At 34.2% G+C, this 27,603-nt stretch overlaps 1 long non-coding RNA gene across 1 annotated transcript; it reads left to right on the top strand.

Annotated features, from left to right (window-relative positions):
* The first annotated feature begins 17,579 nt into the window (after positions 1–17,579).
* LOC149987780 (uncharacterized) lies at positions 17,580–19,805 on the top strand. Its single transcript, XR_016506815.1, has 2 exons — positions 17,580–17,910; positions 18,063–19,805. It is a non-coding gene; the product is annotated as an uncharacterized LOC149987780 (long non-coding RNA).
* The last annotated feature ends 7,798 nt before the right edge of the window (positions 19,806–27,603 follow it).

Here is a 27,603-nt window from a genome sequence, read left to right as displayed (position 1 = left end):
ATCTGTATCATTTTCGATTTTATTGCATAATTAAAATATACGGTTCAATTGTGAGGATCAGCATCACAAATTTGTTTCAATGTTTGGCTCCAATTATTCCACACAGTTGATGAACTTACTAGAGCATTTCATTGCTTGTCAACATAATTGATACACTAATTTCATGCAATTGGTATAAAAAATGATGAGAGCATGTATTGATATTATTTTCTAAAATGGGAATTGGATGTTTCTTATCGACATACTTCTAATAAACAAAGATAAGCATCAAATGGATAGATGCATGCATACAAGTGAGATCAGATCAGCAAGATATTCTATGTGTAAATGCATGACTTCTTACAAAGAAAATTCAAAAATAAGACTGGTGCTTTTGTTCTTCAAAAACATGCCAGCATGTATTTCATTTGATTGTAGTTTGGGTTTGAACTTCCTTCATACATGTCTTTAATTGGTAGAAATTGTTCAGATCCATTCAATCCATCTACTAAAAGAGTTTAAGAATAAAATTATTCTAGTGAACTTTACAATCATGATGAATTATTTACAAAGAAAATCTAGTACTTGGATGTCATTTGGTGGGGAAAAAACATCTTAAATCAAAAATAAAATTTAAAACACCATTTTTTGTTAAATATCCAATTGGTATCTAAAAAAATTGCAATTCCTTTCAATTGTAGACTTTGTCATTAGATTGGAAGAAAAGTAAAACAAAAGCTGAAAGGTACATTCAGAACAAAGTACATTGATTGCATGCATCAATCTTCAAAAGATAAATTCCATGCTTCAATGGATATTTTTTTCTATATTCGTCTCTACTTCTTATTTTATATTCTAATTTTTTCATTGCCTTGCAGGAGGGAGGTTTAATTTTCTTTTTACAGAAGGGGTTGATTACCTTAGGAAAGGCCATGAAGCTTTGCTGCACAATGGAATTTGATTAATAGACCACATTTGAGACAATATATTGTTTGAAGGGTGCCAAAGAACTCAACAGCTTTGAAACCTTCTTGGGTGCACAATGTGCAATACATTTTAATCAATAAAGGTAGCTGACCCATTTCCAATAACTTAAGTATTTTAGCATGTTTGCAGTATATGTATGAAAAATAAAAATAAAAATCTTTGTGTAGGGAAATAGAAATAAAGAGGATTATTGGTGTTTCACATTATTTTCCCCAAAAATATGATTATAACTAATTTTTTAGCTCAAGATCTTGTTTGACACAAATATGACATATAGGCTAACCTAATTCCAACCAATGGTTGGTTACAAAATTGAGAATGGTTAATTTTCCAACAATTTTTTTGAGTTGAAATTCTTAATTTCTTACCCAATGGCACCATGGAGTTTAGACAATGTGAATTAAGTAATGCAAAACCATGAGGTGTCAGAATTGATCATTATTATCATATCAAATTGATTAGAAATACCCCACTCTATAAGTTGGAAATGGGGGGGGGGGTAGAGAATCAGAATGGCTTGTCTACTAAATTTACTAAGTTTTGTTTCACATTTGCATTCCCAATTATGAATTGCATATTTTATTGTTTGAACACATGAAAAAAATTTCAAGATAAAATAAAATACTTTGTGTGTACTCTTCTCTATCATTCTCTCTATATGAACATGTATAAAAAGGAATAAACTTTGTTTTTGATATATTATATCTAAATTTAAAGCCGGCATAAAAATGTTTTTGCAAGAAAACACACTAATTTTTTTCATTGTGTGTGTAAATTTATATAAGTAATGGTGGTCAATCAAATTTCCATATTTTCCAAATCCTAATAGCAAAAGTTAGAGTGGTGACCATGGATTGTCCCTATGAGTACCTTTTGGATAGAGGACAACCTCAAAAAGCTGGAAAGTATTTGGTTTTTTGGGGGTTTTTTTTTTAATAGGTAACATATTTTTGGACATGCACATACATGTTTAAATCTTCAATCACGCAAAAAAATAAAAATAAAATGTCTTCACTTCTCCAATGAAGAAAAATGTTTAGACAAGTTCTTACACTGCTCACTCGATGACAGACGTGGCAAGAGTATTCGCCACTGCCCACGTAGCGTATTTATCTACGATTCCATACACCATACACGTACCCTCCAGTTGGCTCAGAACAATGAAGATTCTTGCCACGGAATTGCCACGTCATGGACACATGTGGAGGCTGAGAGGAACGTGGGAACGTGGGAACTCGATCGTCTGGACTCTGGATGGAAGATGCCAAAGCGGCTCATTACTGTAGCCGAATTTGGCCAACACATCCTCAGATCTCGTACATTTCTATTCATGACTGCCAATCTCTGCCAGTATATATTTTATTTCTCGGTGACCGAATAACTGCCCGTAAAGGATTTCATCTTGCCCGCTCACTGCCCTTTCCATGTCCAAGTTAATCGGCTCACTATCTGGATGTACTCATCTTCTGCGTTGACGTAGTTTTATTTCGGTCTCAGATGAGTGAAAAAGGGGAAAGAAGAGTGATTATCAATTAAACATTGTGATTAAGATAGAAGGGTAGAGATGTTCTAATTGAAATTCATTGTAGATTCAAGTTGTTAGTAGTATAGAAAAAGATTTTGTGAAGGATTTTCAATAAATTGGGTGTTTTGGACACAGTCACAAAAAAGTATAGAAAACGTTTCATTTTTGCTAGTATATTGCCATAACACCTAAACCAACAAAAGATAGATTGTGATACACATTTACTTCTTATTGCATTTTTATTTTCTTTTCTTTTTCCCATTGGTTAATCAACATGTTTATGCATGAATTTATGATTGCAAAAGAAAAATTGTAAACTCATATTTTGAAACAAATGTCGTAGATCCTGTTATCAACTTCTATATATCTTATTTATTTATTTATTTATTTTTGTTGATGCTTTGCAATATAGTATTATTTCAAGAAAGATATACACTAAAATAGTAATACTTTGAAGAAATGAAGACAATGCTCTTCATCGTGGAGATTTTCTTATAAACAGTGCCTGTAGGCATCTAGTTTAATGATTTAAAGTTTGACTTCAAAAAAAAATCATTTCATAGTTGTGTGAATTAAAGTATGTATGCCACAATAGATATCTAGTACAGATATATGTGTTTAACAACACTCACCTCCATAAACCACACTTGAATCACAACATCTCTGGTATGTGTTCTAATAATGCTAGTTATTTCTACTTCAATCATTGATATACATAGAAAAAAATAAAAACAAAAAGAAAAACAACACACAAACAAACATGAAAAAAAAATGTGAATCTGATTTGAAAGTATGGCTGAGTCCATTTCTTGTAAATAGGTAAATCAAAAAATTCTGCAAGCTATTTAAAATGGTATAATGAGATTAATGTAATTATTGTGTAAGAAAAGCCCATTACATCTTACATTGCAAGCTGCCCATGTGGATAAGGGGAAAGGAAAAAGAGAAAGAAATGAGAAAGGCAAAAGCTAAGGAATGGGGAAAGTAAAAGATGTGAAGGGGCTGTAGGGGTTTGCTTGCACATGGGTTGCATGGGAGAAGAGCCTCCAATGCACTTGTGGTGAGAACCCAAAAACAAATTAAATGAATGCTTCCACATGTTTATGAGTTGCAGTATGATGAACGGGGTTCTTACACTTTGTAACCATCAACTAACCTTCATCAAATCAAGCAAGTAATCACTAGACTTTGAAGAGTATATTTCCAAAAACATCTCCCCATACAATTGTTAGATATTATTTTTCACTCTTTGAATTTGACTTCTACATCTAAGAGTCAAATATATATTCCAAAAAGAATTACATTTAACTTATTCATGAAATTCATTTGCCTTTTTACATCTCGTTAGGGTATCTATTCCTGATTCAAAAAAATAAATTGCAAATTTGATGTGCTGCTCAAGGAGTGGTGACATGCATGCTATGGATTTTAAATTTATTTTCTATTTAATGCTACATGTTAATTGAGCTGGATCAAGGAAAAGTCCCCACCTTGTTCACAGCTGTAGGCCCATATATGCCATTATTCTATTGTATACAAACAATGAAATAATTTGAGGTTGAAATGTCCCAAATTTTGCTGTTGTAATAATGCAGTCCATGCACATTATTTAAAAATTGGAAAAAAAAAAAAAAAAAAAACTTTAAATGAATAATGGACCATAGATGATTATTACAAAATTTTAATATTACAAAAGGTGAGAGAATTTACCACATAATATGTAATGTTCTCTTTCACCACCAAAGAAACTGCCTTTTTTTTTTTTTTTTTTTTTGCCTCAGCCTAAACCTGTATCAAATATCTATTATTGTATAGATTGCAAATTAATTCAACAAAATTACCATTTCTTTCTCACTTCCTCCTTATACTTAAGTGCATCAATCATTTTAAAAAACACATTTTCATGTGTGCTTGTAAAACAAAGTCATGAATGTTTACGAGTTTAATTGAAATATCTATGTTAAAATAGTTGGCTTTCATGAAGTATTGTGACAAAGCTAAATGTTTCATTTTAAAGTTTCTTCAGTGTAATAGTAAACAACTAAAATCTCATACCTACATTACATTGAAAAAAAACTTCCCATCACTCTTAGAAAATTTCTAAGTCAAATATTAATACATTACAGTAAACTTGTGTTGGATCTGTCTTCCAGAGTTAAAAAACCAACATGATTGATGTTATCTTTAGCTTTTTTCTCTTGTGTTTATTAGAGAGCAACTCAATTGTGTTACAACATATTTTTAATTATCAAAAATACAATGTTCACCATTACAAAACTTCACATGTAAATTTTAATTCTAATAAGTGTTTGTGCTCCTGAAATTTTCTCAAGAATATGCACTTACTCATTAGTAGATTAAAAGAAAATAATTATAATAATAAAGATACAAAGAATGTGTAGAAAGTTTTTAGTTTTTTATTTTTTATTTTATTTTTTCAGAATTAAATTCATGATATACCTATTTAGTTTATCTGCAAATTTATCATAACATAAATGAACATATACAAAAAAAAATGCACATGCATATATGTATATGTTTGTGTTTGAATATATATATATATATATATATATATATATCAAGATCATTTTTGTTCTCAATAACATTTCTTTTGTATTCTTCCTGATTTTTAAATCTATTGTTCTTATTGTAGTATAAAATGGTATTTCAGTTCTACTATTTACATCCACATATTTTTTGTCATATACTAATGATTTTATTTTCAAATAATAATTAGTTGGCAATGTGAGTCATGTCTTTGAGATGAGATGCCTTTGGGTAGATGGAAAATAAACTTGGTTTTGTGTAATGTAACATAAATCAATTCTAAACTTTGATCGATTCAAAACAGAAGGCTCTTCTCATCTTGTTCTAACCCATCCAAAACAGTAAAAAATACTGTACTAGTGTGAATCAATAATTAATCAAAATTTTGTCCCACTTGAATATTTGTCTCTTTCGAAAACAAATGTGGTGGTGTATTATGAAACAATTTTCAGAATTGATTGCCTAAAGAAATTCATCTTAAAAGAAACCAAAATTTGGTTGGAATTTTTTATTCTACATTGCCCAAATGAGTGCCAGTGGATGAAAATGAATTCTAACTCAATTTCAGCACATTCTTCTAATTCCCTTATTAAAGCTATAGTTTAACATTTACTACTACTTTGCAATGTTATCTTGTGGTCATCACTTGGTAACTATGACAATGAATTCATGTGTTGATATTGTGGATATTTATGTGTGTGTAATAATGTATTCAAGTGTGTGTGCACATACATGCATGCACACATGCACACACACATTCACAGAGTAATGCAAATTCTTGCATTTCAACCAATTTTGTAAGGATGAATTTCTGCAAAAACATTGCAAGGTAGATTAAACTACTTATGCAAACATCATGGTTATATAATTCTTTCAAAAAGGTTAGTGAAGTCTGATGCCATGCTTCTTCAGTTCCAGAAACATGCCCTATTTTAGAATCATGTTCAGTGTTATCAATTTTGAGATTTTCATCAAACCAATTAAATGAAGTCATAAATGTTGCAGCAAATTTTGTGTGAGATCCATGTGTTTCAATGGAACTTACACATTTTTTGCAATTTTTCTTTTTATTTTCTTTTTGTTATGTTATTTGTGAGGAAGTTCTACATTAGTCCCCATATGCAGACCCTCGAGTAAACAAGTTATATGATCCTGCAATCCTGCAAGCATTTTTTTCAATAGAATATTACCACATAAAATAACTTCATTGTACTTTCCTTCATTTGTCTTATACATGGACAGATACACTTGCCACCAGAATGTTAACTTTGGTGATGCAATTATTTTCACAAAAGTAGTAGGAGGTAAGTAATGAATTCCATGAATAGTGGTGTGTGCAAACACTTTAGAAGTTCCATAAAGAATACAACATCAGATGTAATACTAACAATATTTGATAATTTGTAACTTCATAAATGTGCATTCTTAAATACATGTATGCATAGTGTGGGGATATATATTTTATATGTACAAATGTAATTAGAAAATGCAGATTTTGTAAGTAAAGTGCCTCTGTTACTGTTTAAAAATGGGTAGCATTCCAAGTCATTAAAATAATAATTAAAACAAAAAGTGGTGGTGGGGCTTGGGGATTACTTTCCTGATGGCCAACTTGGAACCAATTTAACAATCACAATTGTAAAAATATGAAAAATATGAGTAGCAGCAGCAGCAGAAGAAGAAGAAGAAGAAGTACAAAAATAGGTGGGGTCATATGGCCATGGCAAAGAGGGAAGGGGGGAGAGAGTGTCCCACTTGTGAGAAAGGATTTGGTCCAAAGATTTGGTCCTCTTTGCTAGGCCGGTGGAATTGGACCCAGCTTTGGGAATAGCACCACTTGAGTATGGGATGATCAGGAAAAAAGCACATGAAATAAAAATAAAAAATCTGTAAAAGAAGACAATAATAAAAAAGAAGGAATATATAAAAAGGAGAAAAAGAAGAAGGAAGAGAGGGGCATCATTGCAACTGCAGAAGCAGAAACACCATCAACACTATTGGAATTAGAATTGGAAATGGGGACTAAGAAAAAGGGGCAAAACGGACAAGACCTGGCCCCATGCTATGTAAGCACTTCTTCACTCTGTGCATCCACTACTTCATCCATCCATCTTCAAGGCACTCTGTTCAATGTGGTCCTTGCCATGCACAGTCCCATTCTCCAATGTCTCTCCTGCAGCACCCCTCATCTTTGTTCTAATTCCTTTCTTCATCCCCGCAAATTCATTCATTTCCATCGTGCTTTGCCCCTGCTGCCATTTCATCCAGTGGCAACTTGCTGGCTTCCTTCTAGTTCCTCCCTCCTTCACACACACACACAAATTTAGGGTTTGCCACCATCACCCACAGTATCACAGCCTAATTCTATGCACCAGGGTATTAAAGGCACTTTCATTGACTTTGATTAATTTTGTTGCTAGGTTTTTGTTACTAACAAGTAGCATTAGCACAGTGAACATGGGTGTAAACCTAAACCTGCCTGTCAGCATGTTACTTGTTGTTGTTGTTGATGTTGTTGCGTTTTTAAAATAGAGTACTCTGTACATCCACTGATATGCTAAGACTACCATTTGTAGTGCAGGCATGGGACCCATGTTAAGGTGCATCCTATTGCCAACCAACCACATGAAAGGCCCATGGTCTCATTCCATTCTTACCACTCCAAGGATGTCAATTCTAATCAAAATTGTATAGCACTTGGCATCCAATGGTACATGATCTGTCTTGTTTAGAGGTTAGTTAATGCATAAAAGTAAGATGTATCTTTAAAAGTGAATAAATTTAGATCAATGGATAATTGTATGAGTGAATGTTCTATGATGGTTCATTGGCCAGGTCGGATTAATAGTACATTTGTGATGTTAATGGTGTGTTCTTGTGTTTTCTGCATTTGCACATGGTGGTCATTTTGAAAAGTAATACAATTTAAATGCATTGGCTACCATGTACACAACATGTGTTCTTCTTTCACAAAATGTTGTGCAGTGGTCAAAGCTAGAATTAGGTTGTATTGACATGCTGGCTACACATACATGCCATGAAATAGAGGTGGTTAGTATTTCAAATTTTCAATGTACAGTAACCAAGGCCTCTTGGTTATACATCATGCAAAGTAAACTAAATCAAATAAGAGAACAAGAATAAAAAGCTAAGAGATTATAACAAAGAGTTAAGTAGGAAACTAATAGAGATAGTGGCTCTAAAAACTCCTCAAAAGAAATAAAAGGAAAAACATCCTAAGTCTGAAGTTTTAAAACTCACTAAAAATAAATAGAGAAATTAAAAGATAAAATCTAATCAGAAACTTAGTACATACATATTCTTTAATTCTATAAAATTAATATTTATACCAAAAGATCACCAATTGTATGAAACTCGATGCTGGAACATCCAATTTTATGTTGAAAAAATAAAATTAAAAGATAAAATCTAGAAAGCTATTATTTACATAGGTAAGAAAATTTTCTTTTAATAAATGATACATTTGTAAAAAAAAGTCTAAAAAAATACTTTAAATTTAAAATTTGATTTAAGATTAGAAATTAATTTAGATTCTTATAACTTTCAAGTAGTTATTGAAATTTTTAAGCTATCATTTTAAGCAAAAATTTGAGATTTCAAAATAATAGAGTAATTTTTTGAATTAAACATATTTAGTTTTTCAATAATTATATGTTAATACTTAAAAAAAAAAAAAAAAAAAAAAAAAAAACACACTAGTATAAACATATCAAAGATTTTTTTGTTAATCGTATTTCTTATCTCGATCATTAATTAATTTGAATAAATACAATACTCATTTGCAAAATCGAAAACAACCAAGACCAAAATGGATAAAAAAAATAATAATCACGTAAGACATACTCCAAATTCTTGAAACTAATTACATTTCAATAAAATAAAAAAATAAAAAAATATATTAAATTGCTAGTATTAAGCACACTTTGATATGTCACTCCTAAACATAAATACTAACAGTTTTTATATTTATTTTTTTCATCTTTATCTTAGTAAATACCAAATTTGGTGGCTAATTCAAAGTTTTTTGAGAAATCATAACTATATATTTTTTTTAATAAAAAGATATTGAAGCATTTTTATGTTAAAGAAAGGTTTTTTTTTGGAATGTATGTTGTAAATTCAAACCAAAAGTATGATTTTTGTATAATTGTCTATATAAAGCCATAATACACTTAGATCTAAGTGAGGTTTTAAATCTTTGCAACTACATGATTTTAATATCTAAATCTTCAACTTGCATATAATTAATTTAAACAAAACCATAAGTCAAAGTCAAATAATGGTCTAATTTTACTTGATAATTCCAATTGACTACAAGTAGAGTGCATGGTCAAAAAAATAGTCATAAATAAAAATAAAATAAAATAGATAAGGATAAAATTTATAAAAGAATTTCAGCAAGAAAGATCCTATCATTCTATGTTGTTTGGAATTTACTTGGTTGGAATCTCCAAATTTACATTATTAACATTTTTACTCTATATAAAAAATTTAAAAAGAAAAAGGAAAAGAACGTGCAAGGTCTTTAGGTTCTCTAAACAATTCTTGAAGTTAATAATAATAAAAACAAAAAATGGTTTAATGACATAAAAATATTAATTTTGGCATACAGCAATGGTCACATTTTCAGATGCTTGTGCCAACATAGTTTGTAAATTGAGCTCTTCTAAAATGAAAATATTAAGGGACTTTAGATTAAATAAAGGAGGACTCATTTCTATAAATTTATTAACAGGGATAAATAATTAATGGTTATTACTAAAAATATTCCATTTGATCTCAAAGTGTATATCAGTATTAATATCTATAAATAGAGATTAATCCAAATAATTTGAATAAATCCTTGACTAATAAAGTACAAGTTTTGGACCAATAAAATACTGTAAAGTTTAATAATTTGGCATTAAAAGATAGTAGTTAATGCATAGTGAGTAAAAAATAAAAAATCCAAAATTCAAATTTTTTACAACTCTGTTGCCTAAGAACATTCTTATCCTTTAAATTGATCTTATATGCAATGGAAATATATATATATATATATATATATATATATAATTTTGCAAAAAATTACAATAAGTCTCCAATAATAGGGATTGTGGAAAATGTTCTTGAAGAAATGAACAATGATTATTTAATCTCTTAATTTAAATTTTTAGTCTGTAATGGTTATTTATCAGAAAAAAATTGATTACAAAACATTGGTACACAAAAAGAATAGTAAACCCTTAAAAATAGAAATATGGAGTGACAAGAAGAAGTTTAAATATATAGGATGGAGTAAAAAAAATTGGTAGAATTTGAAGGGATGATATATTAAGAAAAAGTAAAAAATAAAAAAAATCAGATTTTAGTATCTCACGTCTTATTAGATGGAATCAAAGGTAGTTATTATAACATATTTCTAGTTTTAGAGCTAAAATGATTTATAATTGAAAAGTTTCAGTAATTTACAACCAACATAGTGACATGATAGCCAATTAAAGTAGGCATAACTCAACATATAATAAAATAATTCATGATTGGTTCCAATAAAAACAAAGAATAAAATTGGACACTATTTGTATTTTATTACACCCAATCCATTGAAATGGATGAACCTTGTATATTACAGCAACAACAATCAATAGTTATTATCCAACAAAGCATTGAAGGTTGTGAAGTGGAATTGAGATCAAATTTCAGCAGAGAGCATGATGTCACAAATATGTATGAGAACTTGACAACATCCCAAGGGTAAGTTGGGTTCCACCATCAGTGATGGCCATTGAACACACAACCTGAGGTTTGGGCACTTCCAGTAGGAATAAGTTACCCAATGACAAATGCCCCTCAGCATGAGGGAGGGGAGGGAGGGGAGGGAGGGGAGGGAGGGCTACCCTGAACAAATCCATTCTAATTCTGACCCATCGGGATTTGGATTCTCTGATGAGGTGGGCTGTGGGATGAAATCAGATTCAATGCCACAATGGCTTTGTCTGGGAGTGCACTGTGAACTCTAACGTAAGCCATGGCTTTCAGCAAAAGCCTTGGACACAACTCATCCCCTGTGATATTATATTGATCCATCTCTCTCTCTCTCTCTCTCTCTCTCTCTCTGAGTGTCACCTCCTTTGAGTAGAGCCAAAGTTGTGTGTGACTTCTGTGGCACAGGAACCTTTGAAGCTTGTATCCATTTGTCAGCACAGTGCGATTCTGGCAGGATAATCTTGCCTTGTAGATCTTTTGGGCTCCTATTACGTCACTAACACAACAATGGACTCTCTTTGAACAACAAACCACGTACATATACCTGCTTCATTCTCATCTCATTTTTTGTCATTTACACTTTTTTTCCTCCAGAAAAATACTTTGTTGCTGGAGGTCAAGCATACAAGATTTTACACATGAAGACATATACATTAGTCGTCAAATTCATTGTTCAGTGATATGTTTTTATTTGAAATTTTAGTGCAAGCACACTTTTTACAGTCCAACATGATTTTACTAACTTTTATCATGTGTTTAATACAGTTTCTTTGTGACCTGCTGTAATTATGCAATAACCACATGGCAAACACCTCTATGGGATGCTAAAACTTGTTTTTGAACACATTCCTTCAAGTACCTGAGGTTCAACCATATTATTCACATTAGTTACTTGTAAATACTGTGATACTCAGTAATTGATAAGTGTTGTGCAAGTTTTTGTGAACATTTGAACCAAATATAGCATGATGTGTGTGTGTGCAGATGTGTGTATATATATATATATATATATATATATATATAAATATTTATATATGTATATACACACTAACACACACACTGCAGTCTTTGCAATTAATATGCAGATTGTGAAGTAGCAGTCTTTGGACATTGATATCACCTCATGCACACAATTCTATACAAGAATAGCATTGTGAGAGCATGAAATGGGTTCTACAGTAGAACAATCTGCCTTTGGTAAATGTAGTTGGATAATCTGCAGCCCACAATTCCTGTGTTAGTGGGGAATCTCATTTAATGGGCACTCATTCACCAAAAATATTCCCCTGCACAAACACAAACACTCACCCCCTAAAACTAAAATCAACAATTGGAGAATAAGAATCTTACTAACTTGGACATACAGACAAGGAAGTAGAGAAGAATATTCCCATAAACTCCATGTTATGTTAAGTTATGGTAGGTGGATTGGACTGCTTCAGGTTTTTCCAAAGAGCATTCATTTCTGTGGGTGATTCTCACAGCATGTTGTCTCTCTCTCATCCTCTAGGGATTGCATCTCTTGAACAAAAAGCCCACATGGAACATGAAGGGGAACATGAAGAGGAACATTGAAGGGAACATGAATAGGGTGAGGATTGTTGTGAGTTCCCCTCCTCATGAATGCTGATTTCACATGCCCCCATTGGGGAAAAAGCAATGCAGCAATGAATGGGTGTGCACATGCAGTACAACACTATTCTTATTATTCTTCTTCTTATTATTCTTGGAAACAGAGGTTCCATTACCTTAACAACGAACAAATAACCCTAAAACTTAATCAACTCTGAATGTGCACTCACTCCAGGCAGTGCAGAGAGGAAGCCCACCAAATTAAGGTAAATTATCTATCCTTACATACATATACATCTAATTCATGTTACCTATTCATACAGGTGCTACAAAATTATGGTTTTTGTGGGAATGTTGTCTGCATGATGGGCTCTGATTCCATCCCATTTCATTGCAGGCAAGATTGGATTGCCTTACCCCCCCCCCCCCCAGTTGATCATGCAAGCAAATGAGGGAGGGAGTCAGTCTGTGAGTGATTCAGTGCACAGACATAGTACCCAGAGTGAATGAGTGAGTGAGTGAGCAAACTGCCCTTGTTTGTTTGTTTGTTTGTATGTTTGTTCTGTTTCTATTTTATATTCTTATTGACATGAGATGCCTCCCATGGTTATTGGTTTTTTTGTCAGAGCCCCTTCCAGTGCCCTTCTCTTCCAAACACAACCATGGAAAGGCAGGGGAAGAAAAAGCAAAATCATATGGGAAAGGGGAGCCAAATGTTGTAGGATTGTTGAAGACAAATCCTCAAGTGAAAGGGGCAGGCAACAATAAAATAATAAAAAATAACAAAAAAGAATAAAAAAAGAATCAGAAAGAAGGCATCACGGGAGCCTTTTGGATTTTTATAAGCAGACAAGCCTACTAGTAGGTGCAGCTGAGGGAGGGAAACAAATAATACAACAACACAATCAAAAACAAATAGATCTGAATTGGGAACTGGAAGTGCTAATGCAGACAACTACAGTGAGAGACTAGGGAGGATGGATAAATAAATGAGTGGATGAATCAACTCACATGCAAATTGGTGTCCATTTTGTTTTGCAATAATAATGATAATAATCATAAATTATCATATGGAAGCCGAGGAATCTATGTGGCAATGGCAGCAGGTCTCCCTTAGCTCCTTTCCAGTAGTAGCTGGTGGTAGGAGTGGCCATAGTAGTGGAGGTGGTAGTGGGCTGCGGTCATCACCAAATTAGGTGGCACCATCAATTTCATCCCTCCAATTGGAGGCTAAGCTAATAAGGGTAATGGTTTTTTCTACCTCCTAACCCCATTTTAGAGGCCACAAGAGGTGATACCTGTCAGACCAAGACCTAGTCTCAAACGCTATTTTGTATTTATCCAGCTACAACCCCCCTTTACAGGATCTGATCTCATGCAGTCATTACTTATGAATTAATTAATTGCACCTTGCTACACAGTCCACATCCAACCCTAACCCCACATTCCGAAGCATTGCCACCCTCATTCTGAAGGACCTGTCCAGACCCAACACAGCTCCACAAAGCAGTAACAAACAGACAAAGATGAAAACAAAAACAATTTTTCTGTGTTTGTGGGGTTTCCCCTTTAGTTGTGTTTGTCTTTGTCTCATTTGTCTCTGGTTCCATCCCTTGACCTAGTCCATGCAATGGGCATGATTATGAAGATAATTTTGACAATAATAATAATAATATTAACAAGAAGTAGATGTAAGACTGTTAGATTCTAACCATTTTGTTGCCTTTCAAAATCAATTCAAAATCTTAAAATAACAAAATGAAGCGGGAAAAGTTTGTTTTAATGGATCTCTCTCTCTCTCTCTATCTCTCTCTCTATCTCTCTCTCTCTCCAGCTGGATTCTTGCATTCTCACCTGTTAACTATCTTTTAATAGATTTTGTTTTTGTTTTTTTGTTTTTTTTTGTTTTTTTGTGATGGTTGGTATTGTTAGCATTGATATTGTTATGCGTAATCAATGACATTTTTAAAATGAACCAATGGGGTCATTGTGTTACAAGTCTACATGGATACAACCTTTCAAAGAGAACACATCTTGACACTTGCCCTTCACCATAGAGCTTCAATGAGTTTTGTGCTGAGATAATGCAACTTAGAATCAGATTGAACAGAAATGAACACAAATATGAAATACAGGTATACATAAACTGAAATAATACTGTTTGAATTTTTAAGCCCTAAGAACTGACTCAATAACTTTATTATGCATAAAAACATCCAATCAAACTTTGTGATAATTGATACTTCCCAATTTCAATGTTTTAATAACACTTGCATCAAATGAACCAAGCAAGTATATTTTTGTTAAAAATTAGAAAATATATATATATATATATATATATATATATATACATGAATACACATACTTCATTCAATAAAATCTTTAGAATGACCTAGGAAATCATCATATTAAAGAACTCAAATATGTGTACAAGGTTCAATTTGATATGGATGGTATGCTATAAAAAAGAATGTTAAATTCCAAAAATAGTTGGAATATATATATATATATATATATATATATACATTCTTTTTATTTTTCATTGTCAGAAAATGTTGGGATTAAGGTTACATATATACTAAGGGTTTTATGTTGATAAAGTTTAATTCATTTTTAGAATCATACTATGTGTTTTAAGGATGTAGTTTAAGTTATAGTTCTTAGTTTTATAGTTTTTTTTTCCCAAAAAACCTTTAATAACATAAATATGTTAAATTTGGGGTATTGTTGATTCCAAATTCTTGAGTTTTTAAATTGACACCTCCCAACAATCCTTTTGGTTTTGTGAGGGGAGGACGGGCCTTTTGACTTCCCTATAGTTGAATATGTGTTACATGTCTACTGTGCCAAACAAAGGTGTACCCCATCTATTTGCATGACCCGAACATAGTCACTCCCTAATTTGAGACTCTCATTAGGAGTTGTCATAACTCTAGGTTGGATGCACTTGCTTCTATCACCTTGCTTCTACTACATGAGGTGTGCCTCAATTGGCAACAAAATTTGCTAGTGGAGGGGAGGAAGGCAAAGATGCCATAATGGTGTAGTAGTTATGTGAAGGAGTGCATGTGTGAGACAACAATGATGTGGGCCTTAATGAGTGATACAAAATGGCATTGTGATGGAAGCAGTCCACTCATGTCAGATACCACAAGCATGTAACATGTATACAACAGTAGAGAAATGAGAGGGCCTAGCCTCCCTTCTCAAAGCCAAAGGGTCATTGGAAGATGTCAATTTAACAACTGAATGGCATTGCCTTAACAATACCCTAATTTGAACGAATATATTATTAATATTGTTTTGAAACATTTTCAGAATATTGCTTATTTGATTGATGATGTTACAAGACTTGTCTAATTTATGTTGTGGCAAGGAAATTAGAGAAGTCTCAGACAAGTCTAGTCATTTTCTACAAAGACAACATGTATACATGTGTGTGTATGTATATATATATATATATATATATATACTAATGCTCTCATACGTAGTTATGATTTCAACTTTATTAATGAATATTTAGAATCTATAGAATCTATAATAGCAATTTTCAACATGTTTGTTCATAAAAAGTAAAATTTAGAAGGAGTTGGAGGCTAGGTCTAAGACTTGTCTAATTTGTGTTGTAGCAAGCAAATTAATTTGAGAGGCAATTACTACCATATTTTTTTAATACCTACTTAATGTCAAACTTGCTTTTACAACAATGTACAAAATTTTATCAATACACACACACACACACATATAGATATAGATATATATATATATATATATATATAGTAGTTATCTTTCAAATGGGATATTTTCCTCAAGAAGTTGCAATGGTCCATGACATTGAAGTGTCCTTCAATGTTATGACCAATTGTTGAGTGGACAAAGGATTCCAGCATTATAATTGATGGAGGGGAAAAAAATTGACTGCTTGATATTCACACTAGAAGCAAACAATCAACAAACATTTTGGTCAAAAGTGTGTACATGACAACTTTTTATGGTATTTTTGGTGCCAAGAAGTTGTTTGTTCAACAAGAAATTAAGTTGGACAAGAGTAGACATCCAATCCTTAATAAGCCAAAAACAGTTAATGTAACTTGAACACATGGTCATGGTATTTGTGAGTTTAGTATAATTTTAATAATCCTTTAAAATAAAATTTCTCAATTTTTTCAATATTCTTTTGATATAAAATGCCCCATGTCCTGAAGAATGGTGAGTAGTATTTAAAATAGAATAATTTATTTATCTATTTATTAAAATATAAATTACATCAAATTTTCCTCTAATTATTTATTAAAATTTTGTACCTGAGATTAAATTGATCGTCAGCAATTTACTCGTTTTTTTATTCCCGAGAATAGATAACTTGCAGAAAGAAAACCCCTTTTTATTCATCAAGTTTAATCTATTTTTCTCAAAAGTTGTTTTCGAACTGTGATTTTTCCACTCTGTGCACACATTGGTTTAGTACTTGGAATTAAGTGAAGAATGTTGTTTATTTTTATCATTTAATCTTTTTGTCCACAATCTATTATTTGGTTTTTTTTTAGTTCAAAAAAATGTAATAGCATGCATTGTTGTAAATTGCCCAGTGTTCTAAGAATTGAAAGTAAATGCTTATGACCATGTGGTTTTGATCTGTGTTTTAATCCCTTTTCCTTTTTCATGTGATCAAGTGGATTTGATTTTAAGTGCATAAGGAACTTCTCTCCTATGTATGTATGTATGTTTGTACACACACACACACACATATGAGCACAATCGAAGTTAATGTAATGCAATTTGAGGCAGTTTTGGGGATACAACGGGAAACAAATGGGGAAACAAAATGGAAGAAAAAGGAGAAAGTGTGAAACATGGTAAAGGAGGTGTGGATACTGAGGAGGTGGAGGAGGAGTAGGAGGAGGAAGAAGAAGAAGAAGAAGAAGAAGCAGCAGAAGCAGGAGGAGGAGAGCAGTAGAAACTGTGTGTGGGTGTTAGTTTTTTATCACACACAGTGGGGGCATTGTTTCTCGTGATGGGAAGGTGAGTAATCCGTGAGCCAGCGAGGCAAGCAGGCAGTCCACGCGTGCATGCCTGTGGCACATGGCGATGGCGATGTGCATGATCGAAACAATAGATTTTATAATGAATCCTAAATTTTCCAGTCTTCTCTGGAAAGAATCCGGATTACTCTGACACGTTTGGAGCCCTTCGGACACCTGCAGTTTTTCTCGCTCGCTTGCTCGCCCTTGACCGCGGTATGGTCCATGTCTACCTACGTGGAGGAAGGATGCAGACTGTGGATCCGTTTTTACCTCGCTCTCTTCAATGTCTCCCTAGTTTGTGTTTTCTCTAGACTGGTGCTTGCTGAATCTGGTCGTCGAGCAGACTTTTGGAGATCCTATGGGTTGGTGGAACACACTCCGAGTTTCTGCGTGTGGTCTGCTTCTTCCATTCATCACTACCCTCTTCAACGTTTTGTAGGACTTTCGTGGTTTGGAGGAATTCGGGGTCGCTGTCGCTTGCAGGTGGTTGCAAAGGAGGCAATGTCGGAGGTGATGGTCGAACCCTCTCTCTCTCTCTCTCACTCACTCTCACACACACGCACAACGTTGACATCTATTTGACACTGATTCGTTCTTATTTCAATTCTATCACAAACCTTGACATTCTTAGTAAGTGAATTTGGGATGGTAATTTGGAGCAGATTTGTGCATGATGGATTTAGTATTTCCAGGGGATGACGTGGCGCTGGCTGTGGAGGATTTTCCTTTGCTGTCCGTTTCTGTTACTGTTGCCGATAAATGTCTCTGTGGTTGTGAATGGACAATCATCCCCCACAGTTTTAATATTGGATTCATAGCCAATGATGGGGTTCGACGAAGGTATATTTTAAAAAAGAAAGACTTTTGCATTACATTCAAAGCCTGCAAGACTATAAGTTTGCGTGACAAAGCGCGATATACGAGCAAGGAAGTTCAAAACAAGCACAGCGCAGATGACAGGGTTGGCAATGCCTTCCATCTTCGGCACCCGATGTGAGCATATCGACTGGCCGCCTCAGGTCACCAAACGTCAAGAATAATCAGACACAAGCTTCGAGCTCCTCTTCAAACTGCTTTTGAAAGACATCATCGTCAGTTGAATCGGTGCCCATGTCTGAAAAAACAGACGTGCATCCATTCCGGTTCGTACGTCGCTCACTCAAACTGAGTGCCTATTTGCAGGAGCGATGTGTTTGCAGGAAGCTCTGCTGCAGGGTCTCGCATCAGATGTGAAGCACGATGACACTATTTAGACTCAGCATCCTCGTATGCTGTTTTAAGGTATGCACTGGGCGGATCGAGCGACATCGTTGTCGGTACCTGAGCTATCAGACTGAACTTAAAGTCGCCAGGCTCCACTACCTTAGATCGGTCTTGAGAATGTGCGGGCAAAGGTGTGGGGTGATGCACTAACTTGAGGGAGCGGTGGGTAAGTTTGGTATGTATGGCACTGCGGTGGATTTGTGCTGGAGATTATCAACATGACTGCGTGGTTCCCAGTGCAGAAAAACCGTTAAACGGCATTCTAATAAGACCTTCCTTTGGGGATGGGGGATGGTTCAACGACATATTAAAGCTGGAGCTTTGGTGGAGCTTCTGTTCCTGACAGATCCTTCCAGAACAATACTGCTCATCAATGCCTCTGCGTCGGCATTCAATGATTCAGTCTGCGGCAGCATGAATGTGGGGAGCTGCCGTTCTCATCGTCCGTTAGTGATTAGGCTGCGGCGTCGTCAACCCCTTTCGGCTCCCACAGTGATGAGCTCACGTTGCCATTTAGACTCTTTTATTTTGTTTTTTGTTTTTATTTTTTATTTTTATTTTATTCTTCTGTTCTCCCACTTTCCCGCTTACCTGTTTTGATTCAGTTCAAAGTTTGCATTAAAAACAAAAACAAAACGGTTTGGAAAATGCAGCAGGCCGGGATCCATCTTCATTTCTTTATACAAACGGTATGAAATATGAATTAGTCTGGAAACAAATTAAGCATCTTGACATGGCTCTGTGTATTGTCATTATTGTAGATGGGTGGTCTGTTGCTCTGTAATCAAGCGCGACATGGAATTATACTGGAATTTTCATACTGCTACTGGATGAGTTACAAAAAGTACCAGAAGTTAATGCAGTAGTTCTTGATTGAACCATTGCGATTGAAATTTCTGTAAAAGTTTGTTTTTAATGCACCATTTGAAATGTTCTTACACACTTAATGTATGCTTTAATTAAGATTTCAAGTTTGCATAACTTGTGGAAAGGAGTGTTTCAAATGTCAGAATATCAACTCGGGACATTTTTAGAAATAACTATAATATCAGTTTGTGTAACATGATTCTTTTATTGTAATTCGGCTGTCCAGCTCATTTGAGAATTCTGGACGAGTAAAAGAAGATAAAATTGTGTTATTGTGTTATTGTGTTACGTTTTTTACTGGAAACATATTTACCTAGCATTGTCCTTTGATTTAAATCATCACAATTTAGCACATGTAAATACTCAGAGATGGATGTATTTTTGTATTCTTACATGCACTGATACTTTCTTTAATTCTAAGATGTAATATGTAACTTTAATTGTATTTTGTCTCTAACTATTTTAACTGTTGTGTCTTGCTTTGTCAATGCTATATTTACTTTTGAATTAAGTGGAACTTAAAAAGTTAAAAGAATGAGTTATACACATCATAGCCATGAATTAATAAAATAAAATAAAAAATGAATATAGCTCATCAAAAAATATATATATATACAAAAATACAAACAAACAAACAAACATGAATCAATTTACTATTTATTTTTAAACTTCTACAAAATAAATTTAATCTTTTACACTCTCTACTAGTAAAGTACTGGTTCATGTGTAGAAGGTGAGGCAATTCGGACAATGTAAGTAGATGATTCTAGCCAGCACCACAGATGAAAGAAAAGGCACTTTAATATACGTCAATTAGACTGCAAAATAATAATAATAATAATAATAACCCCTCTCATCCAACCTCCAACTAAATTTAAACATCTTTCATCAACGATACTAACGACGATATCATCAAAAGAGATTGGATATTTTTGGTCACGTTTGAATTTCGAACGTTTTGAGAACATTAGAGAAATGGAATTAATATAAATAAGATAAAAATTTATTTAAATTATTATTGCAGATAATTAGAATCAGATATTTCTTGGGGTGCCAATTAACAAAGAAATGATACTATCAACTTTTATTCTAACTTAACAAAGCCATGGTTTAATACAAATATTTTTTATTATTCTTTGCATACTTCTTACATCTATTTGGAAAAGACATCTGAAAGCTATCGAAAGTTCTAGAGTAATATTAGAAATCTTTATTTATAATAGAAATTTAAAATATATTTTCATTAAAATAATATTTAAAATGAAATAAATCCAAATTAGAAGTATGACTAGATTCTTTAGAATTTAAAAAATCCATGACAAATATAATATTAAAACAGATTAATATTTTCAATTCAAACACCGAAAACACAGTTAAATATTGACTCGAATATGCTCAGTCAAATATAGAAGAGATGTGGTATTTTTTGTTTTCATTTTTTTTAATTACTGTTCTATATTATAAAAAAATAAAATAATGTCCAAAAGTTGAAACAGGGTTTGACAATCTTTGGCGATAAAATTCTAATACTTGTATTTAAAATTTCTGAAGTCATTCAATAAAGCATTTGATAAAATAATATAGTCGAATCTAGATTTTCCAATATCTAGGAGCAATAGAATAATTGAAAGAACCAAAGAGTTTTTTAAAAAATAGTCTACCTCAAGTTTAAAATATGTTGAATGATTTTAACCATATTTTTTTGTACTTATATTGGCTAAAGTTAAAATATGGTTTAGGCTTTTTCTAATACCATATTTTTTGACTTTACATTAGAAGTACATATCTTGTTTATTTATGGGGAAAAAGTGTTGGTTTTTTAACTTTTTAAATAAAAAAATATATTAGTTCTTACAATTTGTTCTTACAATTTGGTAGATAATTTTTTTTCTTTTGCTGTATGTTGATTCTATAATTTATTTCGGTGAATTAATTTTATTTTTTTCCTGTCCAGAACATGTGTCCGTATATCAAACTAGTATCTATCTCACATTAACAAAGGACTGTTTATTGATTATAGAACCTTGAGATCATCAGTAAAAAGGGCAATTAATATCTAAATTAGAAAATACAATGAAATTAAATAGAGAAGTATATGTATATATTTTTTGAGAATTACGGATGGAGGTTGAAAAGAGCATTAAATATTCTTTAATATTTCTACAAACCTATGATATGACTCATAATTGTACACGTGCTATTGAAGGAATAAAATAATAATACATATGGCTAAACTGGTCAAAGAATTATTTGATTTTTTTCATCCACTGTGTAACTTAGTACAATCTAAACAGCAGAATAAAACCATACTACAACTTCGAGTAAAAAGAATTTTGATTCAAATTAATGGGAAAACATAAAAATAAAAATAAAAGTAACTAACTAACCAACTCATCGTCCTTACACAAATTAACCTATATGCATCATTATCTTGTATTGTGTGCATACTCTACAATACTGAAGGTTTTGAAAATATAGACAAACACGCCAAATTTAGAGTTAGATTATATATATTTTTAAAACAATATAACAATTAGTTCAAATTAAAAGGGAACTTTAAATAACCTTTATTTGGTAAGAATCAATTCCTCACCGTTAAAATAAACAATAGATTTCAGGACTAAAACTATCGAGAGTACTACATTGTAAAACATAGATATAGATTATTCAAATTCAAACAAATGTACTAATTTTAGACATAAAGGCATGAAATGATAATAAGAAAGGTACTATATATCAAGTAACCAAATCTTAAGATTTTCTTCATGATCCTAGAGGTATTCAAATCACTACAGTCTCCATTGTTTCAAACATGCTAAATCTCAACACTGAATTTTCATTTTAATTTTGATTTAGATTTGTTTGCAAAACAAGCTTTCCTCAAACATGGACGGATGAAGAATCGTGGATGACGTTAACGAACGAATTTCGCATCCACGCCAGGTTTGACCAGTTCAGCGGAGGACGGACAACCCTACGAGCAAAGAAACCGGGGGCCACTACCACAAAGTTAGTGCCAAGAAAGGATTGCAAAGAAGGAAGCCTTCGAAATGGAGGCAAAGCTGCCGTGTGCGAAAGGGAGAAGGGAACACCAGCAAAGGGACAGAAGCAGGAAAGTAGGGCAGGGCAGGGGGGGGGGGGGAAAGGAAAAAGGAAGGAGAGGCTGGGATTCCATGGCGTCGCACGAAAGCGTCGCTGAAGGTGCTTTAAATCCACGCCTCCGCCTCTCTTTGTCAGAGGGCTTTGGTACTAATAAGAGGCATACATGTGCAATGAATGCGCGGGCAGCGTTTTCCTCCGCTCGTTGCATCGTCCTTCTTCTTCCTCGTCTTCCCTCCCTCCCTCCTCCCCCCTCCCGCTTTACCAACAAGCGCAGTAATGTCTCTCTCACTAATTAATTAAGACTCCGCGCATCTCGCATTAGTGGCGTTCCACCCCTGCATGACGTCGTCGTCGAAGCTGTGTGTCCGAGAAGCCTCCTGGCTCCAATTTTCCTATTATGTCGTTTCTTCCTATATTAAATTGAGAACAAATCAAAACATCAATTAATGACGATTAGGGTACTACCACTTCTTAACATTGTTAGGAAGAGAGGAAGGGAGGGACCACCTGGAGAGAAGAGAGAGCGAAAGAGCAGAGCAGAGGAGGGGCGATATCTTGGGTTGTGGGGGGGTGGTTCTCGCCGACAATTACGGCGGACTCATGCGCAAGCAGCGCAGCAGCACCAAAACAACAAGAATAAGGGACAGGGAAGGATGAAGGGAAGGAGTATTTCGGGTTCCCGCCTCCCGGGAGCTGATTCTTCATTCATTCATCCATCCATCCATCTATGCATGTGAGAGTGCATTGTAGGTGCGGCCATCCTGGTGGGTGTGTGGATGAAGATGGAGGGGTCATTCATTCCTTCTCCTTCTCGTACACCGAGCGGCCATTGGCATCTTGGTAGCGCCGGGGCATGCCCCCGCTCCCTCCCCCAACTCACTCGCGCCTTCTCGACCCCTTCCCTCCATCACCCCCCCAAATTGCACTTACTCCCCATGGCGGCGCTCCCATCCCCACTGCCCTTGCGTTCCCCTGGTGTTCCCTTCCCCCCTCACTCCCCTCCGTGACTGGACTGGACTGGGCTCCGGTGTTTCTGCTGTGAGAGCCAAATTGCAATGTTCGAATCCAAATTCCAGGGGGAAAATGATTCCCTTCGGTGCAGTACAATGTTAAATGAGCTGCTGCATCATCAGCAGCTCTACAGCCTTTCTTCCTTTCTTGCCTCCCCCCCCCATTTCCTCTGAGTTACATAAATGCACCTGGACAGATTTTCAAACCCTGAGGGAGGATGAATCTCACATTTTTCTAGCTTTCTTTCTTTCAGTGCAGCATTTGGCAAAGTTGTTGCACTGGGAGAATAAGGGAGTGGGGGTGGGGGGTGGTTCTTGCATTGGATTCCTTACAGTGTGGTGTGAGATTTTGGGTACCACTGTCCTGTCTTCATGTACACTTCCCATTTTTAATCACTCTTGACTTTTGACCAAAACTCTCATTCTGTGGTCTCCAATTGGACTATTCTAGCATCTTCTTCCTTTATCCTCTTACACTGCCAATATTAGAATCCATGACACATGTTTAGAGTACTTCATCTTTTCATACATGTGGTTTTTCTAAAGGATCCCCTCTCTAACATAACATTTTTTAAAACAATCCTATGACATTAGTTATAATTGGTTGAATCATAGACTATGACTTTGGTCTCCACACAGGCTTGACAAAAATTAGGTAGGGCTGAATGGTCTCAAGTTATTCATAGTTTTTTTTTAATTAAATATATATTATTATTCCACACAATTTCAAATTAAATATTTCAATCTTAACCATATGCTCAATACAACCCATGTTATGATGATTAATGATGGTGAAGTTCCTTTTTATTCTTTTTCAAGGGATGCATTTGAACCATACTTTCAACATCTTTTGTATACAAATGTAACTTACAATAATGCCAACAAAAAATAAAATAAGGGTTTTGCTCACAATCCATTGTTGTTCCCAGACCTATGCAGAGGTGAGTACAACCTCAAGTTCACTTCAGCCCTAACTTCTCACATGGACAATCATGTGCAGTTGGTTTTACACAAGCATGTCTTGAATAGCCTCGTGTTGTCAACATCAATCATGTGGGTTTTAATTCCATCAAGCAAAATCAAAAGCCTTGGTTCATGCTCCACAGATATGTTTGGGGGCAATGGACATCCTCCAGCAGAAGGAATCATATAGCAAGCATCCTTTGGTCTCTTAAATTAAATGTGGTCAATGCAATTGGACTTGTGTTGGATATGGGAGACTTAAATGGAGCAACGAAATGGATCCTTGTGTCATAGTTGCATGTAATGAGTGCCGGCTACTAATGAGATTCTTTATATCTATAAAAAGGATTCACCCTCTTAAATGAGCCCTAGATTCCTTTCTCCATTAAGAGTTTAGGGCATGGTTAACACATGAGTTTGTTGGGGCTGTGACCGATCTATCTATTGTTATTGGTTGAGAAGAAAGGATTGACTGGGGATAATTTTGTAGGTAGTACTTCTCGGAGGTCCTGCTTTTAAAAATTAAAAATTAAAATAAAAAAAATACATCTCTCAGATAGTTTTTTTTATAATATTATTATTATTTTTTAAAATTTCTATTGTGGCTTTGATTCAAATGATTGATTTTGTATTGGTGTTGCCAATGACAAGTAAAGAGTGTAGTTACTTTGTTGCAAATTCAATTTTGTTTTGTTTAGAAATATACTGGCACTTCAAGAGAGAGAATACTTGTGTATTGTTATCCCTACTGTACCAACTACATATCAGAGTAAGCTAGAAGATTTCTGTCTATGGTATTAAAGCTTTCAGATGATTTAGATACTAACATTGAGAATGAATATGTGGAAACATGCTTCAAAGTCCCTGTGGCAAAAACCCTCAATAGTGTTTACTAGGAATTTATTTCTCATGAATGTAATTTTTTTTTTTTTTTTTTTAATTTTTGGAAATTTATAAGGCCACATAGATATAGATATAAATATATATACTGCACAATGCTTGTATAGATTTTGAAAAGCTATGCTGATCACTACATAATTAACAGTTTATTGGTATTATTTTATACTATTATTATGTATATTAAAGAAGGTCTTTTATGGTGTTGTGATTTATTGAATGAGCCTACCTATCTAAATGAATTGTGCATACATTTATATACAGACATATTCTAAAAAAACCAATGGTGCATGCATTATATTAAATGAAGGAAAAGGACAGGGAAAAAGAGTGTCCCTCTGTGAGTTGTGTGTGTACCTTACTGGACAGCATCTTGTTGTCTTGCATCAGGACAAAAAGAAGTATAGGGTACTATCTATGTGGTGAAAATGGGGGGATGAATGCATGAATGAATGAAGAGAGAAAATATGGATGAGGGGAGAGAGGGGAATGAAGGAATCTACACAAGTATGTACTGTACTGTAAATGAATGAATGATACAATACTGCTGTATGTTTGCATGTTTGTTTGTAGTGGTTGTACATTGGTCTTCAGCACACATATCTCATATCTCAAGCTCCATTCCACCAGCAGGCACAGCAAAGAAAGGGCAGAAGTACTAGTTTCCTCAAAGCATGTACAAACAAAAATTGTGCAGGCCTTTTGCATGCATGGATGTGCAAATGCAATAAGAATGGCAAAGCCAAAGCCACCCTTGTATGATTGTTCTGAGAGCCCTCATCATTTGCAGTTCATTGCCAAAACTCATTGCCAAATCTTGGGGTGGGGGTTATAGGGGGTGAAACTGGGAGAAAAAAAATTGCTGCTTCTGGTATTGTCACTTCCATCTCCTCCTTGTCCCTCTCACTGCCCATGTGGAGATGATCTGCTGTGTTACTGTGTGCCTGTGTGTTGCAACAATGCGGGTGCAGTTCAAAGCACACCAGTTGTCTAATTTGCAAACAAACAACCACAGACAAACTTTGGAGGTTGTTCTAGAGGCAATGTATAGGTTGTGTCATTGTGTGATGGTTATTAACTTCTACATGGTCCCTTAGTTGCTTCAAACTCACAAATTAGTACTGTTGTTTCTCTTTTATTCAGCAAACACAAAGCACACCCATCATGTCATTATATATGTCACAGTTTAAAGAACAGTGCTGGATTTGTACAATATCATAATGATGTTAAATTTCAAGTCTACATTGAAAAGATTCTGAAGTTTTTAATTTTTGACTTAGTCTTAATTTGTAGAAATTTAGGCATCTCAATAACACAAGGGTGCTTTGCAAACTAAGGAAAGAGTGGGAGCAAGGACCCCTTTTTTTTTTTATCATCACCCTTCTGAAACATAACATTCTATCACTATTGCCATGGGATGTCACATTTGGAATAATTTGAAAGGGGATGTTGTCCCTTCAGTATGCTATTCTAGTTGCATATACTCACATATTCCCTCTCACACACTCACCCTGAGGAGTTTTAGAAATTGAATTTGAGCAGCATAGGAGGAGCTGAGTCTCCATAGACGAGCCTAATTATTAATTATAGGAGGAACTATTCTAGGTACCAGTTCCTCCTATAAGTAATAATTTGCATGAGCAACAAGTAGTTTTCTTGAAGGTTCAAAAGGCCAAAGGTTCTAAAAGGTCTTAGGAACTAGAAGCAAGTGCTCCTTTGGAATTGCTCCTTGTATTCACATGGTGCTTTTTAAGTCCAACCTCTTTGTATACACACACATTCAAACCAGCCCTATAATGCCAACTCTCATTCATGAAGTACAACTGCTTTCTTACACTTTGTGTACTGTGTCAAAAAAAAATCAATATCCTCTCTTTCTGTATTAAACATGTGGCAAAGCACAGGATAGCATGAATGATGGATTACTCTGGAACAAAACTATATCTTTTCCCACATGTACCATATTACAATTCACCATTCAGATTGTCTCACAATTTGAGGTTCCTAATCATGTGTTTACTTCAAAACACTTTGATCAGAAGCATCTCAAATACAGCATGATCCTACAAATATAGGAGAGTCCATAACATGATTCCAGTGT

This window comes from Physcomitrium patens, chromosome 15 (assembly GCF_059467195.1).
Source record: "Physcomitrium patens ecotype Gransden chromosome 15, ASM5946719v1, whole genome shotgun sequence".
NCBI classification, from domain to species: domain Eukaryota; kingdom Viridiplantae; phylum Streptophyta; class Bryopsida; order Funariales; family Funariaceae; genus Physcomitrium; species Physcomitrium patens.
Note: the sequence above shows the minus strand (reverse complement) of the source record. Positions and strands in the feature narration are given on the sequence as shown.